The sequence below is a fragment of the Podarcis filfolensis genome (genome assembly GCF_964270895.1).
Source record: "Podarcis filfolensis genome assembly, chromosome: 4".
Taxonomy (NCBI): Eukaryota; Metazoa; Chordata; class Lepidosauria; order Squamata; family Lacertidae; genus Podarcis; species Podarcis filfolensis.
Genome location: NC_139607.1, coordinates 9,281,553 through 9,299,223, shown reverse-complemented (window position 1 = coordinate 9,299,223; position 17,671 = coordinate 9,281,553). Strand labels below are relative to the sequence as shown.

The following is a 17,671-nucleotide window of genomic DNA, read 5'->3' as shown; positions in this document are numbered from 1 at the left end:
TTTCGAACTGCTAGGTTGGCAGGAGCAACAGGAGCTCACCCCGTCATGGGGAACTGAACCGCCGACCTTCTGATCAGCAAGTCCTAGGCTCTGTGGTTTAGACCACAGCGCCACCCGCGTCCAACTTATAACATAATTATTGATAAAAACAAGCAAACAGAAAACAGTATAAAAAAGCACCAGTCCCAAACCAGGAGCAGTGGAACCAGTCAATCTCATCACCTTTGCTAAGATATAGAAAAATATAATTCAGGGGCATTTCCACATGCCAGCTGACTGCATAGAGCAAAAATGTTGGCTGGACAGGTGCATATTCTTCATCTCTCTCTCTCATTTTTTTAAAAAAATTAAAATATTTATAAGCTGCCTTGCAAGAGTATTTATTATATACAGGATACATAACATCACCCTGGACAGTGGGGAAAGCGACACAGTAGGGCATTGTTCTTGAGTAAGTGTTTAGTCTTGACGTTTGTGAATGCTTTCACAAACAGAAGGAGAAGAAATTATGTGCATGTTTTTCAAAAGCAGTCCCCTGGGCAGTGTAATGTAACCTTGACATGTTTGGACGCATACCCAATCTGACAAAGATTACCTGCTCCCTCAGAAAAGTCTCTGTATTCCTTTGAAAGAACCTCAGATTTTAAATCTAGTTTCATTGGTGTTGAACATTTGGTTTTAATTAGGAAGGAATCAGGTGCTGGATGGTTTGGGATGCTAATGCATTTCTGGATGTGTTTTTATATCATAGTTGCTCAAAGACACCCAATAAGTAAATTTCCATGCAATCCTACTGACGTCTACACAGCTGTAAGCCCAGATTCACGCCCAAGTTAGTGTGCATATGTTTTGGGACAGTGTCTGTGGAAATCTTGTCCATAGTGATGGGTGGAGCTCGTAAAAAGAGGTGGTGCCTTTTTAGTTTTATGAACAGCAGCTGTAAAAAAAGAAGATAAGGAGGTTTTACAAAGTGCTTCTGGTATAAATATTAATACTTCCATGGCAGGCATCCCAATTGCATCCAGAGCTCCAGCTTTTGCAGCTCTCATAAGCCCCTGTTTGGCTTTCTACATCCTATGCAAGGCCTCCTAAAATCCTGTCCCTCATTGGGATTTGAAGCCAGACATTGCAACCATTTGGTTTAGCAGTGAAAACAGCCTAGTCTGTGGTTAAAGTTAATGTTGATGCCATAGTTAAAATCATCTGCTTTGCGGAGGGGAGGAGTTTGCAGGAGCGCATATGAGAACCCACCACTCCAGTTTGCTGGTCCCACAAAATGGTTCCCAAGATCACTTCACAGATGGCAAAGTGGTGAGATTTGGAGGAAAATAACTTGCTCAAGAAAAGGGAGTGCAGGCTGCAATCTGAATAGACCTGATCATGCTGCATATCAGTACAGTGGTACCTCAGGTTACATACGCTTCAGGTTACAGACTCCGCCAACCCAGAAATAGTGCTTCAGGTTAAGAACTTTGCTTCAGGATGAGAACAAAAATTGTGCTCCGGTGGCGCAGCTGCAGTGGGAGGCCCCAGTAGCTAAAGTGGTACCTCAGGTTAAGGACAGTTTCAGGTTAAGAACAGACCTCCGGAACTAATTAAGTACTTAACCCGAGGTACCACTGTACCTCTTTTTCAAGTGGCCAGGTGTAAAAGAGGACAGGGTTTTACAGAAGACAACCTTTCAGCAGGCACAAGTTGCATACATACATTTGTAATTTTATTTGTATGCCATTTTTCCACAGTTCAAACCATGGGGGGGGGAATGCATGATCCTTTCCCCCCCTCTGTTTTTGTTTAGATTAGTTATTTATTGTATTGCATTTTGGAAAGCCTTAATAAAATAGAAGCACATTTAAAAACAGCAGGAAGCAACTGGATTGGCTGGGGGTGACCTTCACAGACGTCCTACTAAAAATCAACAACAGTCTTCTGATTGGCTCAGGAGAACCATTCATTCATAGCAAAACTGAGCAGTGAAGCAGAGTGTTCCTCACTGCCATGCAGTCTGGAGAGTTTATTATACATGGGGATAGTGGTGTCCTGTCCCACTGCCCAGGTATCTGTATACAGGGGCCGGAGGAGACACAGATGCTGAAGAGAGATCTCAGATGCATCCATGGCAGGAAGAAGAAACAGATTAGACTGGACCACAAGCAAGTGCAAAAGTAACCTCTGACTTGTTCGTAGTGGTGGGGAGGCTGAATATGGTAGAGGTAGAGTGATGGTGGGCGCTGGCAGAGGGTCTCTCTGCCCCAATGAAGGACCTCCTCTGCTTGTAATAAAATAAAGATGAGACCTCCAGTTTAATTACTTCATTAATGGTTCTTGATAAGGTGACCAGAGGCTTCACTGCCCTTTGTTTAAATGTTGCCTTGGCAGTAGATTATGGACTCAGCTACATTAGTCAGAAACCAGCATTTTGAATGCATTATAAACATGCAACACCAGATGGCACTGTAGAGCACAAAAATTTACTATGCAATTTTACATAGTGTTTTTTTCTTTTGTTATAACGATTTAAGACTTATTTACAGCGGGGGGGGGGGGGGTGTTTCCCTGTGTGTAGATCTACCCTTTCTCTTCCCTAACTTTTTAATGTCTCTTAACAAGCATAGCCACCTGTTTAGCTTTCAGACAACTTGATATTTCTTTAAAATCTGCCATCTGTTGTTGTTGTATAGTTCTGCCCCTACTTTTAAATTTCCATATTTTTAAACGAAATAACCCATGCAAATGATCAGTATCTGGTTACATTTTTATAAAATAGACCCTGCTTGGCTGCAATCGAGTGCAGTAACTGACCTGCATTTTATTTGCTCTTTAAATATCCTCCTGTTTGTTTTGCAATTGAGCCAAAGTTCCACTTTGCCCAGTGAAAGCTTCAAGACATTTTAACACACATTTTATGATCTTCAGAACCATTCTTGAATTGCTTTATAAGAATGACATAAAAGGAGAAATGATGCCAATCACCACTATAGATAAATGTTATTTTAGTTTCTTTTCCAGCTCTATTCCGCCACCACCCTTTTCTCCTGGTGACTTCTATTTTCCTGGAGGCAAATGGGAAGTAGCTGCCTCCTGAATTTTCGAAAAATAAATGTAGCATTAGCCTTCGTAAACGGCACCTTTCATCTCCTTTGACTTGTGACCCATAGAAGATTAAGAACGTTGCTGCTCTATTACCAAATAAGGCATTTCAGGGAGTTGTATTCCTTTCGCAGAGCTTCAGCTCATGAAAGCTTTCTTCCTGTGGAAATCAGGAATAACTTGCTTTAGGATGCAAAAAAAAATATTCTTCCATCAGATCTGCTCATTTTTTTGAGGTCACCTTTAGTTTTTAGTTTTTAATTGTGTATTTTAGGGAGACCTTAGAAGAATTCCCCCTGCTTTGCAGGAACACAGTCCATAGATGAGCTTTATTTCCCTTCAAGTCATTTGAAACTGTTACTGTATTTGGGCAGGATTCAGTCACATGCTGGCAAATTCAGGCTGTGCAATTGTAGTTGATTGGGAGGTCCTGTGCAACAACCTGCTTCCTCCAAAGACCAAACTTCTTGCAATACAGAAACTGTGTGATAACTCTTGCTTTGATGCAATGGCATCTAACCTCCCCACAAACAGATCAGAATGAATGCTCATTAAATAGCCAGTGTTGTCTGATCTCCCTGCAAACAAATCAGGTTGTATGTTCAATAAGCAGGTCATTTGTAAACACCTTTGCTTTAATTCAGTATTTTGGTTCTCTTGACTTACTCATCACATTTTAATATGTAAGGTTCTGCCCCTTTTGGTTTGTTTGGGGATAGACTGGCCAGTGTCTCCTACGCAGCTGGTATAAAAGCTGGTTTTTTAAGCCAAGCTATTGTTTTAAGCCAGGATTCTTGATCTTTGGAAGTGAAGCTTCTCTCTGCATAAGTCCTGTTTGTGGCTGGGCAAGAAGAGTTTGGGGGAAAGGGGTGCAAACAACCCAAACACTTTGCTCAGGATCACTGCAGCTCATCCATGTAGGGTTAAACCGTGAATTACATGCAGACACGACCAATGTAAGACCAAAGGCTAGCGTAAGATTTGTAGAGGAGCTGAGGTGGGTTGGAGGAGCCGTCACAAGATGCAGTCCAGATGTACTCACCCTTCTCTTAGGAAAAGAAGCCCATTCTGTGCTCCCCCCCCCCCCAGAATTGTTGAACTGAGAAAAGCCTGTTGTCAATTTGTGGTGGCTGGCAAATGGCCACCCAACCTCTGCATCAAAACCTCAACTGAAGGAGAGCCCACCACCTTTCAAGGAAGTCTGTTCCACTGTTGAACAGATCTTACTGTCAGAAGGTTCTTTCTGATGTTTAGTTGGAATCTCCTTTCATGCCTATCCTACCCCTCTCAGTCTCCTCTTTTCCAGGCTAAATATACCCAATTCCCTCAACCGTTCCTCATAAGGCTATTACTTCCCTTGATCAGGGCACTGTACCTCTGTTGATGTAGCCTAGGCTGCTGCTGTTGTTGTTTAGTCATTTAGTCGTGTCCGACTCTTCGTGACTCCATGGACCAGAGCACGCCAGGCACTCCTGTCTTCCACTGCCTCACGCAGTGAGGTCAAACTCATGTTAGTAGCTTCGAGAACACTGTCCAACCATCTCGTCCTCTGTCATCCCCTTCTCCTTGTGCCCTCAATCTTTCCCAACATCAGGGTCTTTTCCAGGGAGTCTTCTCTTCTCATGAGGTGGCCAAAGTATTGGAGCCTCAGCTTCACAATCTGTCCTTCCAGTGAGCACTCAGGGCTGATTTCCTTCAGAATGGAGAGGTTTGATCTTCTTGCAGTCCATGGGACTCTCAAGAGTCTCCTTCAGCACCATAATTCAAAAGCATCAATTCTTTATGGTCCAGCTCTCACTTCCATACATCACTACTGGGAAAACCATAGCTTTAACTATATGGACCTTTGACTAGACTAGACTAGCATTAGCTTTTTTTGCTGCTATATCACACTGGTGATTCATAGAATCAAACATGTTAAGCTTGTGGTCTACTAAGACCCCTAGACCCTTTTCACAATATAAGGCGTTCCCCGTCTCATATTTGTGTAGCTGGTTATTCCTGCTTAAGTGTAAAACCTTAGATTTGCCCCCACTGAAATTCATTTTGTTAGTTTGGGCCCAGTTTTCCAATTTATTAAGGTCCTCTTGAATCCCGATTCTTGAGCAGAAGTCGCATTGAACTCACTGGAGCTTTTAAATAGACATGAATAGGATTCTACTGTAAATTGTGCTTAACTTCACTCCTTTGTTAATGACATACAGTGGTACTTTGGTTCCCAAATGGCTTGGCTCCTGAACAAATCAGTTCCCGAACATCGCAAACCCGGAAGTAAGTGTTCCAGTTTGCAAACTTTTTTTGGAAGCCGAACGTCTGTTTCAGCTGTCGGCATTGTTTCCGGGGCCAATCAGCCAATCAGAAGTTGCACCTTATTTTGCAAACGTTTTGAAAGTCGAACGGACTTCCAGAATGAATTGAGTTTGGGAACTAAGATACCACTCTACTATCAAGTTCTCGGTATAGCTTTAATAAATAATTAGGAAAAAAGCTGATTTGATTGTAAACTAAAACATGAACCTGTTATGTCAGAAGCTGCATTATAGAAGTATGTAGATGAACTGGGTAAATTTTGCATTGCAAAATTGCTTTGGTATTGTTTTGTATAAAAGCAAAACTCTAAATTGTACTAGTAGTTTTATATAAAAAAATATTGGATGAGAGGAATGCCCCATTGCATCTTTTGATATTATTCTATTTTTTTAGAGCAGGGCTGAATAGAGTTGCTTTTTTAAAAAACAAAAAGTGCTGTATCAAGCGATCTTTGCATTCTTGTGGCTGAGGTAAGATTTGAACCAACAACACTGTTATTTCCTGCTCCTAACATGTACCGTATTTTTTGCTCTATAAGACTCACTTTTTCCCTCCTAAAAAGTAAGGGGAAATGTGTGTGCGTCTTATGGAGCGAGTGCAGGCTGCACAGCTATCCCAGAAGCCAGAACAGCAAGAGGGATTGCTGCTTTCACTGCGCAGTGATCCCTCTTGCTGTTCTGGCTTCTGAGATTCAGAATATTTTTTTTCTTGTTTTCCTCCTCCAAAAACTAGGTGCGTCTTGTGGTCTGGTGCGTCTTATAGAGCAAAAAATACGGTACTTCATTATTAGCTCTTGATGTGATGCATGATATTTAATGAAATATCAATACCTTCTGTTGAATTTAGTCTCCAGGGTCAGCCAAATACCTTACTAAAAATACTCATTTTCTATATTAAAGGCATCCTCAACTCAAGATTGCTCATTTCAGACCCTCCATCTTGAGCCACCTTGTGTGGTTTTTTTTTTTTTTTAAATTAAACCCTGGCTCTATTCTAGAGAATATTTCTCATTTTATTTCATGTTAGTAGGCATCCCATGTTATGGACCTTGAGAAATATTTTTCATGCTGTGGGAGAGTTTCCACCTGTCACCTAGCAACTAGCATCCCATATTTTTTATGAATTTTCCCTTCCCTTCCATTTTAATCAACATATCATATCACTGACAATCCATAATAGCAAGCAATGACATCTGCTTGCTACTTTCACAAATATTGAAAGCAGGTGCAGTCCTGGTTTGAAAGGTACAGTACGTAGAAAAGCTGATATGTTGTAGGGCTTCAGTGCTTTCTTAAGTTGAAGAACTGAATTTAAGCCTATTCACACTTTGTGGGTATTTTGACATTCTCTTCCCACTGTGACCATATTCCATGGTGAGATCATTTGCCTTGCACACTTCTTCCTTGTTCTCCAGACTACATTCAGAAATGAAAACCCAAAGGAGAAGATCCTAGAATTACTTTGACCCAAAGAAGTGTGTGTGAGAGAGAGAGATTGATTAAGGAAGCAGGAGGAAGTTGGGGCGAAGTTTGTGCACCCAACTAATACCTGCTCTGGATTGCATACATTGAGAAACAAAAAAAGTCTTCAGCAGCAGTTCTCAAACCTTTTTCTCTGGGCCACTTTCAGAATAAAAATTTGCTCATGCCATGCCAAATTTTTTGTCAATAAGAAATTGGAAATAACTCCTAGCAGGGCTTGATTTAGAACACAGAACACGACACAAGACCAGGGCCCTGCAGGATTTAACTTCCTTCCGCAGGGCCTGTAAGACAGAGCTATTCAATTTGAACTTAGCTTGATCTTTTATTCCCCTTCCTTCCCTTCTCCCTCCCCTTTTCATGAAGATTCTGGGATCCCACAGCTAATTCTCCCCTGGTCTCCTCGCTGGCCCAAATTGGACTAATTTAGCCAGCTAGCCCTGGTGATCATCTAATGTTTATTGGATGGATTTTCCCCTTAAATTGATTTTTGATTTTTGATTTTATTGTCATTCACGTTTTAACCTGTATTATATGCTGTTCCATCAATTAAGTGTTTTAAATTTGCTGTTAGCCGCCCTGAGCCCGGTTTTCTGAACCGGGAAGGGCAGGGTATAAATAAAATTATTATTATTATTATTGCTGTTGTTATTGTTATTACTTTATAATATGATCAGGGGACAGCCAGAAAGTATAAAACAATGCAGCTACATAAGAACATCTCTCATTCCTGAAATACAGTATTGTATGTCCTTGAATTTTATGCTGCTCCATCAATTAAGTGTTTTAAATTTGCTGTTTTAAATTATTATTATTGTTCAGGGAAGTTTTTAATATTTAACGCTGTATTGTTTTTAATACTTGATTGGGAGCCGCCCAGAGTGGCTGGGGAAACTCAGCCAGATGGGCGGGGTATAAATAATAAATTAATATTATTATTATATAATTTCCCCAACACCCTTGCCATCCTCTCCTGCCACACGAATGTGGTGCGCCACACCCTTTGAGAACCAGGTGGCTGGAGTGTGGCATGCAGCCTGATCTCACAGTCAAAACTAAAAGTTGCCACTAGCCATGATTCTCTATGGGAGAGCGTGGCTTCCTCTATTCATTGACACCTCTGCCGTGTACTGGAAACTAGAATCAGTGTTGCAACAGCAAATTCTGAAGTGCAGGGGATTGCCACGGCAATCCCTGTAGCCACATACCCATAGTTTAATTTTTCAAATTAAAAATGCAATTAATAAGTAGTCGCACTCTTTCTAAGACTGCAAGCCACCACCAAAAACAACAAGAAAGATGAATTTTTGACCATAGCAGGCATTAAGCAGACCTATGCATCTTAGGTCCAAGTTATCTGAAAGACCGTTTTCCCCATACAAACCTGCCTGGATTCTAGGCTTTTTGCGGGAGGTCCTGCTACTCTCACAGGCATGCTTGGTGAAGACACAGGAGAGGGCCTTCTCGGTGGCTGCTCCCTGACTTTGGAACTCCCTTCCCAGAGAAGCTAGATTGGCTCCCTCCTTGCTGTCCGTCCACTAGCAGGTGAAAACCTAGTTCCAACAGGCTTTTGGGAACTGGCTCCTTTTAATGAAAGGGCTGGCGCTGTGCTGTTTTGCTTGTGATTGTCTGTTTTTAAAAGCTATCGTATATATGTTTAATTGTATTTTTGATGGTTGATTTTTTTCATGTTTTTAGCAGTTCTTGTTTTTATCTGTAAGCTGCTTTGAGTCCCACCAGGGAAAAATAAATAAATATACAGTGGTACCTCAGGTTACATACGCTTCAGGTTACATACGCTACAGGTTACAGACTCTGCTAACCCAGAAATAGTGCTTCAGGTTAAGAACTTTGCTTCAGGATGAGACCAGAAATCGTGCTCTGGTGGTGCGGCGGCAGCTGGAGGCCCCATTAACTAAAGTGGTGCTTCAGGTTAAGAACAGTTTCAGGTTAAGAACGGACCTCTGGAACGAATTAAGTACTTAACCTGAGGTACCACTGTACTGGCAAAGGGGGGACCAAGAAAAGGAGGAGGGGGACAAGTAGAGGGCATTTTGTCCAATTCCCTCCAAACCTGGAAGCAGTCCTGGTATGAGTAGTAGTGTCACACTTAATGTGAAAGAAGCTCACTTACTAAATGGAGGGGGGGGGCAATTCTATGGCAAGATAATAATACAGTGGTACCTTGGGTTAAGATCTTAATTCGTTCTGGCGTCTGTAACCCGAGGTACCACTGTAGTAGCAACAATAATGGCATCCATACCAAGGCAACATTTTTTACATCTCTCCCCCCCCCCCCACATTGTTTATCATCTAGCCTAATGAAGGCTTCTGGTGGACTCAAGAGCTGGCTTGCTGTTTTGCAGCGTTTTGGTTGGAATAAAAGTGTCAGTTCAACCCTTAGCCGCGCACGCTAATGCATAACCTTCCTCTTCCTCTGCTTAAGCTCATTCAGTAGGTTTCTCTCTGATAAAAAGCTTATTTATTTGGCATGCGGATTAGCAAACAGCGTCCTGGGAGATGACATCATTGCCCCCGCTGTGAAATAACAGTGGCGCTCAGTTCCCGCCCATCCCTACTCCATTACACCACTGGTAATAATGGGGGGTGGAATCAAGATTAGTTTTAGACCAGAAGTGCCAAGGAGAGCCGCAGTGATGTGCGACCCTGTTGTGCTTTGTGTTCGAAGGGTAGTCATGTTGGAACAGCTCTGAAGTGGTGAACGCAGATAAGCGCAAATCCTGACTGTGGGAAGAGCTGTGAAAGGAAGAATTGTCAGATGAGTTGGTGGCAACTTTGCTTACTGGGTGTCTATGGATTGCCCGTGGCAGAAACATGACAGTAGCCAGCCGTTTCCAACAGTGGGAAGCCGAAATGCACTGTGGGGTGTGCGTGTTTCTGTGTGGCATGTGTTGAAGAAAGCACTGAAGTCCGGGGGGCTGGGGGGACAGCAAAGAATTGGAAACAATTGCAGGTCAGAAAGCTTTGCCTTTGTGAAACACCCCATGGAGCTTTTAAAATGTAATCTACAAGTAATTTAACAGAGCCTTATGTTTGGGTTGCTACACACACACACACACACACACTTGGCAGTCTCATACCATGGAAATGCATATGTTTTACATGCAGTCATGAAAGTTGGCTGAAGGGACCAGTTTGGATATTATTGGCACAGGGACGGGTTGCTAGCAGCTCAAAGGCATCTCTCTCCTGTGTGCTTTTTCAAAAAAAGTGGGGGAGAGGTTTTTTTTTAAAAAAAAACACAAATGCCTAAGGCTCTCCGGCTGACTCGTGTGCCAAAGAAAATTTGCCTTATGAAATGGAAATTCTGAAGCAATTCAGAAGATGCCAAGACAGAGTAAACAGGGAAAAGGCAGTTTCCGTGATAGATCCAAGATGGAGCAAAGACATGTCCAATCGCTAGAGCACTCGGAGGCCAACAGCATTATAATAGGAGGTTCCTTTAGCCAAAAATGTAACTGGTTCTTTCAAATCAATATAGGGTTGATTACCCCCTCTGTTTGCATTCCTGTCCATTCATATCCCTCGTTTTCTTTCTCATTTTTGATGCAGATGGAACACTTAACAAATCTTCTAACCACGGATAGGAGATTTGGTGCCCTGTAGGAATTTGCCCCATTAGGGTACCAATGCTATTGAAATCCCACAGGGAGCCATTTGTTGGGGAGATTGGGAGGGTTGGTGGGGAAAGGGTAAAGAGCCCCTCCCTCCTCCACTGCTACTTCTTTCTAAATTCCTCTCCCGATACATTTTTAAAAGTGGTGTTGCAATGCTTGCCTATTATCTGGAAAGGTGGTTATGTGACAGGAAACAGTGTGACTCTTGTGACCACCCTGCACTTGCATGCATGTGCTTTAAAATTATTATGCATGCATGCACACACACAAACAAATAGACACTGAATTTCTGGAGGCCAAGGAGAAGAAGTTGGAACCTCCGCAAAACTCCAGTGCACATTTGTGCTTACTGACAAACTTATGAAAGGGCATTCACAGTAACAGGCAAGATAGGGATATGTCTTTCAAGGTTCAGGTACCAGAAAACAGAGACTGTCAAAAATTTGGATAGTTGGAGTATCTGGTCTTTGGGCTGCAACCTTATACTCGCCTGTTGGTAACTCAATGGGGGCTTCTGAGTGGACCTTTATAGGATTGCACTGTTAGTTCACTATTACAGTGGTATTGTTGTTGTTTAGTCGTTTAGTCGTGTCCGACTCTTCATGACCCCCTGGACCAGAGCACGCCAGGCACTCCCGTCTTCCACTGCCTCCCGCAGTTTGGTCAAACTCATGTTGGTAGCTCCAAGAACACTGTCCAACCATCTCGTCCTCTGTCGTCCCCTTCTCCTTGTGCCCTCCATCTTTCCCAACATCAGGGTCTTTTCCAGGGAGTCTTGTCTTCTCATGAGGTGACCAAAGTATTACAGTGGTACCTTGGGTTAAGTACTTAATTCTTTCCGGAGGTCTGTTCTTAACCTGAAACTGTTCTTAACCTGAAGCACCACTTTAGCTAATGAGGCCTCCTGCCGCTGGAGCACGATTTCTGTTCTCATCCTGAAGCAAAGTTCTTAACCCGAGGTACTATTTCTGGGTTAGCGGAGTCTGTAACCTGAAGTGTATGTAACCCGAGGGACCACTGTACAAGTTTAGCACTGGGCAGTAGGTGGGCATTTGGATTTTTCTGCCTTTGCCATCCCTGATAATGGTTTGCACGCAACACACAGATGACACAGCATGACAAAACTTTCCTGTCACTAATTCGGATGTAAGGCAGTGTTATTAAGTCTGCCTGCCTTTTTCTACATCTAATCAGATTGCAGATTTATCTGTGGGTTAGTGCCATTCCTTTCTGCTTACATTTCCGGTGAAATCTAACTGTTTGGAGGAGCTTTGCGAGCCCCGAGGCGACATTCCCGTCTATCCTAAATCTATAGTGTGCCCTATTATGAAGTCGCCAGTAACAGTGGAGGACCCTGCGTGATTACTGTCACATCCATGCACTCTGTTTGCTAGGAAGAAAGTAACGGCTTTTGGATAGTCTCTGTCATCTTTAACTCCGTCCCCTTGGCTTTGCGCAAGAGCACAAATGTGAGCAGAAACATAAAAAGGATAAAGTATATGAATCCCAAGGGTGCGATCTGGTGCTGAGCATCAATCCACGCTCCCTTCTTTGTCAGATTCTTTACAGTTTACATCAGGCTGAGGCAAAGAGAGAGGTTTGTAGGATGCCTTGTCACACTTCGTTATGAATACAGATACCCAGGAACAGCAGCAAGAAGAAATTGCAGCATTAAAATGATGGATGCTCTGCGTTGGTGGAATAAGGAGGCCAGCTGATGTCTAATTAACGTGGGCCTGGAAGCCCTTCCCTGGCCGGCTAAACCAGGCGAGGGTAGCCGATGGGTCTCAAACCCTCGGTGAGATAGGGACTTCCCCTGCATGCGAAGACAGGCTCCAGCAGAAGGAGCGGAGGAGATCGATAGTAGGTCCGACCATCAAGAAGGTCATTTCTGCAGAGATATATTTGGCTCGAGGAGTAAATCAAGAGTCCTAAGCCAGATAGTGCCTTACACGCCTCCTTCCAGCTACTCCTGCAGCCAGGCTGGTGCCAAACGTATAGCTCTGCTTTCCTTTGGACCACATCAGAGAGGCCGAGAGGGGGGTCTTGTTGCCTGGGCAGCCCAGGACCTCCATACACATTGCCCAGGCTTGTGCCCCGGGGAGGTCACTTCAGCAGTTTGATGTCTCCCCCAGAAGCACACTCCATTGTCTCATAAGACAGATGGATGCCAATAACAAGGAGGCCTAGAAGGTGCCTAAAGATTCCCTAGTCCAGCCTTCCGGGATCTGGGACCCTCCAGAAATGGTTGACCTCCCAGTTCCAGTTATCTCTGGCCATTGGGCATGCTGGCTGGGCTGATGGGAGTTGGGTTCCAACAACATCTGGAGGGTACCAGACTGAGCTAGTGAACAACACGGTCATAATTATTAAGGTTCATATTTAAAGGAGATTTCACAATAAGGGGATGGGCTTTTATATCTCCCTCCATCCTCTTTTTAGAAGCAGAATCAGTCCTACTTGCATTCAGTTTCAGATAGGTTCGATGGGGCAGGGTTGGAGATCTGACTCAGAGAATGGTCTGCAGGAACATGATGTAGGTGAAGCTAAGCAGGCCTGGCTCTGCAACCTGCCTAAAAAGGAAGCAACCTGGGAACCATATGGGCATAAGGCACTCTGGAGTCTTTGGTGAAAGAGTCTTGGGTACCTCAGGAGTCACCTGAACCTTTATATCCTGGCTCAATCACTGAGATCATTTACAGGAATGGTGGTGATAGTTCCCCAAGTTGATGAGGCTCATTTGAGAACAAGAAGAAACCAAGTCTTTAGTGTCATCCACCCAGTCCTGTGGAATATTCTGCCAGTAGAGATTCAGCAGGTGCCTTCTGTGTCAACTTTTATATTACTAAATGAATGAATGAATGTCTGCTAAAACCATTCCTATTCTTCCAGATCTATGCATGCAATACAACCTTCCACAATGGCTAACTGATGTCTGTTTTTCACTTTTTATTATATGGTTTTATATTTTTATTACTGTAAACGGCTTTGATATATTTTTTATGACACAGTGATCTATCTATCTATCTATCATCTATCTATCTATATCTATCTATCGATCTATCTATCTATCTATCTATCATCTATCTATCTATCATCTATCTATCTATCATCTATCTATCTATCTATCTATCTATCTATATCTATCTATCATCTATCTATCTATCTATCTATCTATCATCTATCTATCATCTATCATCTATCTGTCTATCATCTATGTGTGTGTAGTTAGAGGGGCTACTGGAGGCTCAGATATGACGTCAATGAGATGGGGCACTTCAGGCTGCCTCGGGACTATTGCAGCTCCCTCTGGATTCTGGTTCTCCTTCAACGTCTCTTCTCCAGCAACCTGCTTGCCCATGCATTCATGTTAAGCCATGGGTTTGGCTTAACATTAGATGCAAACTGAGCCTCTGTAAGATGATTTTTGGTTTTCCTCTTTGCAGAAGAGCACCCCCCATCATGAGACATCTCACTACCAAGAGACTTAACTCCCTCAATGAGAACTGCTCTGTAGTTGTCTTAGGAAGCAATTAAGAATACAGTGGTACCTCGAGTTAAGAACTTAATTTGTTCTGGAGGTCCGTTCTTAATCTGAAACTGTTCTTAACCTGAGGTTCCACTTTAGCTAATGGGGCCTCCCACTGCCGCCACACGATTTCTGTTCTCATCATGAGGTAAAGTTCTTAACCCGAGGTACTATTTCTGCTTTGGTGGAGTCTGTAACCTGAAGTGTATGTAACCCGAGGTACCACTGTAAAGCATTTGGTGGAAAGGGTTAATTATGAACTGAGTTTGAAGTGATTAAAATATAAAATGTTAGTAGAGGTCCCCCATGATTTGAATACCAACAATGAAGATGTTTTCTTACAACTTGGCAGTGAAGAGGCAATATGTAAAAGCCAGCCAAAATTTGATGGCATAAATAAAGGCATAAACTTTCAGATTCCACTCTTCCCACCCCAAAAAACGGCGTGCTGCCTCAATCCCTCTTTTTTAAAAAAACTTGAGAGTATACATCCATTGTTTTGTTTACTCTTCCCTCCAACTGTGCTTAAGTTTGCTCTGTAAAATGAACTACTCTTTGGGATGCAGAAAGTTTTGCTCAGAAGCCGGCAGTTTCATTTTTGATGGACTTGGCTATTAGCCACAAAAAGTATTGATACGGCATTTCATTACAAATTAGAATAATTACTGGATATGAGATTTAGGTTCTGTTGCATGGTGGGGGGTTAATCCTACATTTATGCTCCACCTTTCTTCTGCCATGGAACCCAAGACAACAGGTTCCCAGGCAGTCCCCACTCACTCATCAAAAGCACTGACCAGACCTGCGTAGCTTTTGCAAGTTGGTAGCCTCATGTGCCTTCAAGCCTTATCCTGTATTGTTTCACTGACTAGTGCAAGGGTACAGCAGGGGGAGAAAGGGAGAGAAAGAGGGATGCACTGGGCAAAAGATTCCTGCCTTGCTGGAGGCTGAGGAGATGACCCTCCTGGTCGCTTCCAACTCTACAATTCTATGGTTCTGTGGATACTAGCAGTTGGAATATTAACATTTGTTGTTTAGTTGTGTCCGACTCTTCATGACCCCATGGACCAGAACACACCAGGCACTCTTGTCTTCCACTGCCTCCCGCAGTTTGGTCAAACTCATGTTGGTAGCTTCGAGAACACTGTCCAACCATCTCATCCTCTGTCGTCCCCTTCTTGTGCCCTCCATCTTTCCCAACATCAGGGTCTTTTCCAGGGAGTCTTCTCTTCTCATGAGGTGACCAAAGTATTGGAGCCTCAGCTTCGTGATCTGTCCTTCCATTGAGCACTCAGGGCTGATTCCCTTCAGAATGGATACGTTTGATCTTCTTGCAGTCCATGGGACTATAAGCAATAATATCAAAAGTTGGATATACTGTACCACAACTGGCATGAGCTTATTGCCTTTTGAAATAGATATTTCTATATTGGAAACCTCAGACAAACCTGTTTTGAAATGAGTTTGCCTTTATAATGTTGTTTCTAATACTTTTAACGTTAAATGGCCCAGTGTAATTTCATTACAGTGGTACCTTGGTTTTAGAACAGCCCAGTTTATAAACAACTTGGAAATAGAACGCTGCAAACCTGGAAGTAGGTGTTCCGGTTTGTGAACTTTGACTTGGAAGCAGAACCTGTTCCGCTTCGTGTTGAGTGTGTTCCGTTTGTAAATTGAGTCCCCCGCTGCTAATCAGAGGCTTCCTGTTGAGTGTGTCGGTTGTTGAGTTCTGAGCACCCACGCAACACAGAGGTGATATTGGGGGCTTTTGTTTTTGCTATTTTTTTGCATTTTTATTTGTGTGGCTTTTTCGTTGTGTTTTTTTTTTTTACTGTGACTTGTTCTTTGTTTTATGGGACTGACTTGTGACTTCATAATTTTGTGACTTCGTTTTTGTGACTGTGTGGAACCCAGTTCAGCTACTGATTGCTTGATTGTGTGACTGCAGAAATGAATAAAAGGCCTCCATCCAAACAATGACTATCATCAGTGCACATAAGATTTTTTTATATATATAATTTATATCATCTACAATACTGTCTTATTTATTTTATAGTACAGCACATTGATCATTGCTTTCATTTTATGGATCAATGATCTCGTTAGATAGTAAAATTGATGTTAAATTGCTGATTTAGGGGTTGTTTTTAAAAGTCCGGAGCGGATTAATCCATTTTGCATTACTTTGTATGGGAAAGCATACCTTGGGTTTGGAACGCTTTGGTTTTGGAACAGACTTCCGGAACGGATTAAGTTTGGGAGTCAAGGCTGTATTGGCCAAGTGCTGTTTAGTTTCTGTGTGTGTGTTTTTACCGTGTGTCCCGGAATACATCTGGCCAGTAACGTCTTTCAGTTCAATCCTGTACATGTTTACTCAGGCGTAAGGCGCACTGAGTTAAGTAGGACTTGTTCTCAAATAAATGTGTGCAGGATTGCAGCCTGGCTGAAATTATCTTAGGATCCCAGCCAGTGTTTGAGCTTTGGGTGTCATATTTTTTTTGGTCATGCATTGCAAGTGTTGCTGGATTGAGCTGGTATAAACATTCCCCCCGCCCCCTGGTCACCTAGCACAGCAGAAGCAGAGTGCTTCAAAGTAAGTGCAACAAGCAACATTTCTTTCAAATGAGAAAACAGAACGTCTGCTTTTGTTTTGCTGAAGTGAAAATTAACTTAGATGGGTGGCTAATCTTATTGACTGCATTAATTTAACTGCTGCTTAGCTGCTCTTTGGAGATTTGCATAATGGATGAGATATAGATGTTCCAGCCTGCACAACAGCAAGAGTTTATTCCAGTTCAGTATGCATGACCAGTGTGCTGTTTTATTAACATGATTGCTACAAATAGCAGAGATATCAGAGCAATGCTCATACAGTGTTGGGAATCAGACCATGAGATGTCATGAGCTGCCTTTTTTGTAAAAGAGATCGTCACTTTGGTTTAATTCCTTAATGCGTACAAAACTTTCGGGGGGGTGAAAAGTGACTTGCAGATCAGTGCCATCACTTGGAACGGCTACAGCCTTAGAAATTGAGTTATGGTTCCTATGTTCTAGTCATAAGCAAGTACATCTTCACATAATGCATAATTAATTTTTGGAATTCATTAAGGGAAGGATGAAGTGATGGCTGCCAGCTCAGATGGGTTTTAAAAATGGATTAGATGGAGTTCCGGAGGACAGGCTTATCAATGCCTATTGGTCGTAATTGTTAAATGGCAGCACAACCGCTGAAGACCAGCTGTCAGGGGTAAACAAGTATCGTTCTTTGTGTTTTGCTTGTGGATACCCAGAGGCATCTGGCTGGCTGGAGACAAAATGCTGGAATAGATGAGTCTGATCCAGCAAAGTAATACCACAGAAGGTGGGGTCACTCCTTCATTTTAAGGTTAGGAACACTCAGAAGTTGCTTGGGCACATGGAGGTGATTTATGGACACATGCCTTTAATGTGGTTCTTTCTTCCGACTCTGCCCCTGGCAGTTTCAGATTGCACCAAAACATCCCCAGGATCTGACCCCTGGTTAAAAATGGTGCCAGTGCAACTTGGTAAAGGCTGGTGGCAGCTGGTGGTCTAGGGAATTCATGCTGGAGAAGGCATAGTCTAGCAGAAGAGCCTACACAAAC

General features: G+C 42.8%; 1 protein-coding gene across 5 annotated transcripts in view; it reads left to right on the top strand.

Annotated features, from left to right (window-relative positions):
• The window catches only part of KLF12 (KLF transcription factor 12), a 231,328-nt gene that overhangs the window by 63,323 nt on the left and 150,334 nt on the right, over positions 1 to 17,671 (top strand). The window contains exon 1 of one of the 5 annotated variants that reach the window (XM_083610925.1): positions 15,780 to 15,800. The exons of the other annotated variants lie outside the window; for them this stretch is intronic. The gene's annotated coding sequence lies outside the window, so the exon portion shown is untranslated. Of the gene's footprint in view, positions 1 to 15,779; positions 15,801 to 17,671 lie in introns of those variants that run through there. 5 annotated transcript variants of the gene reach the window in all.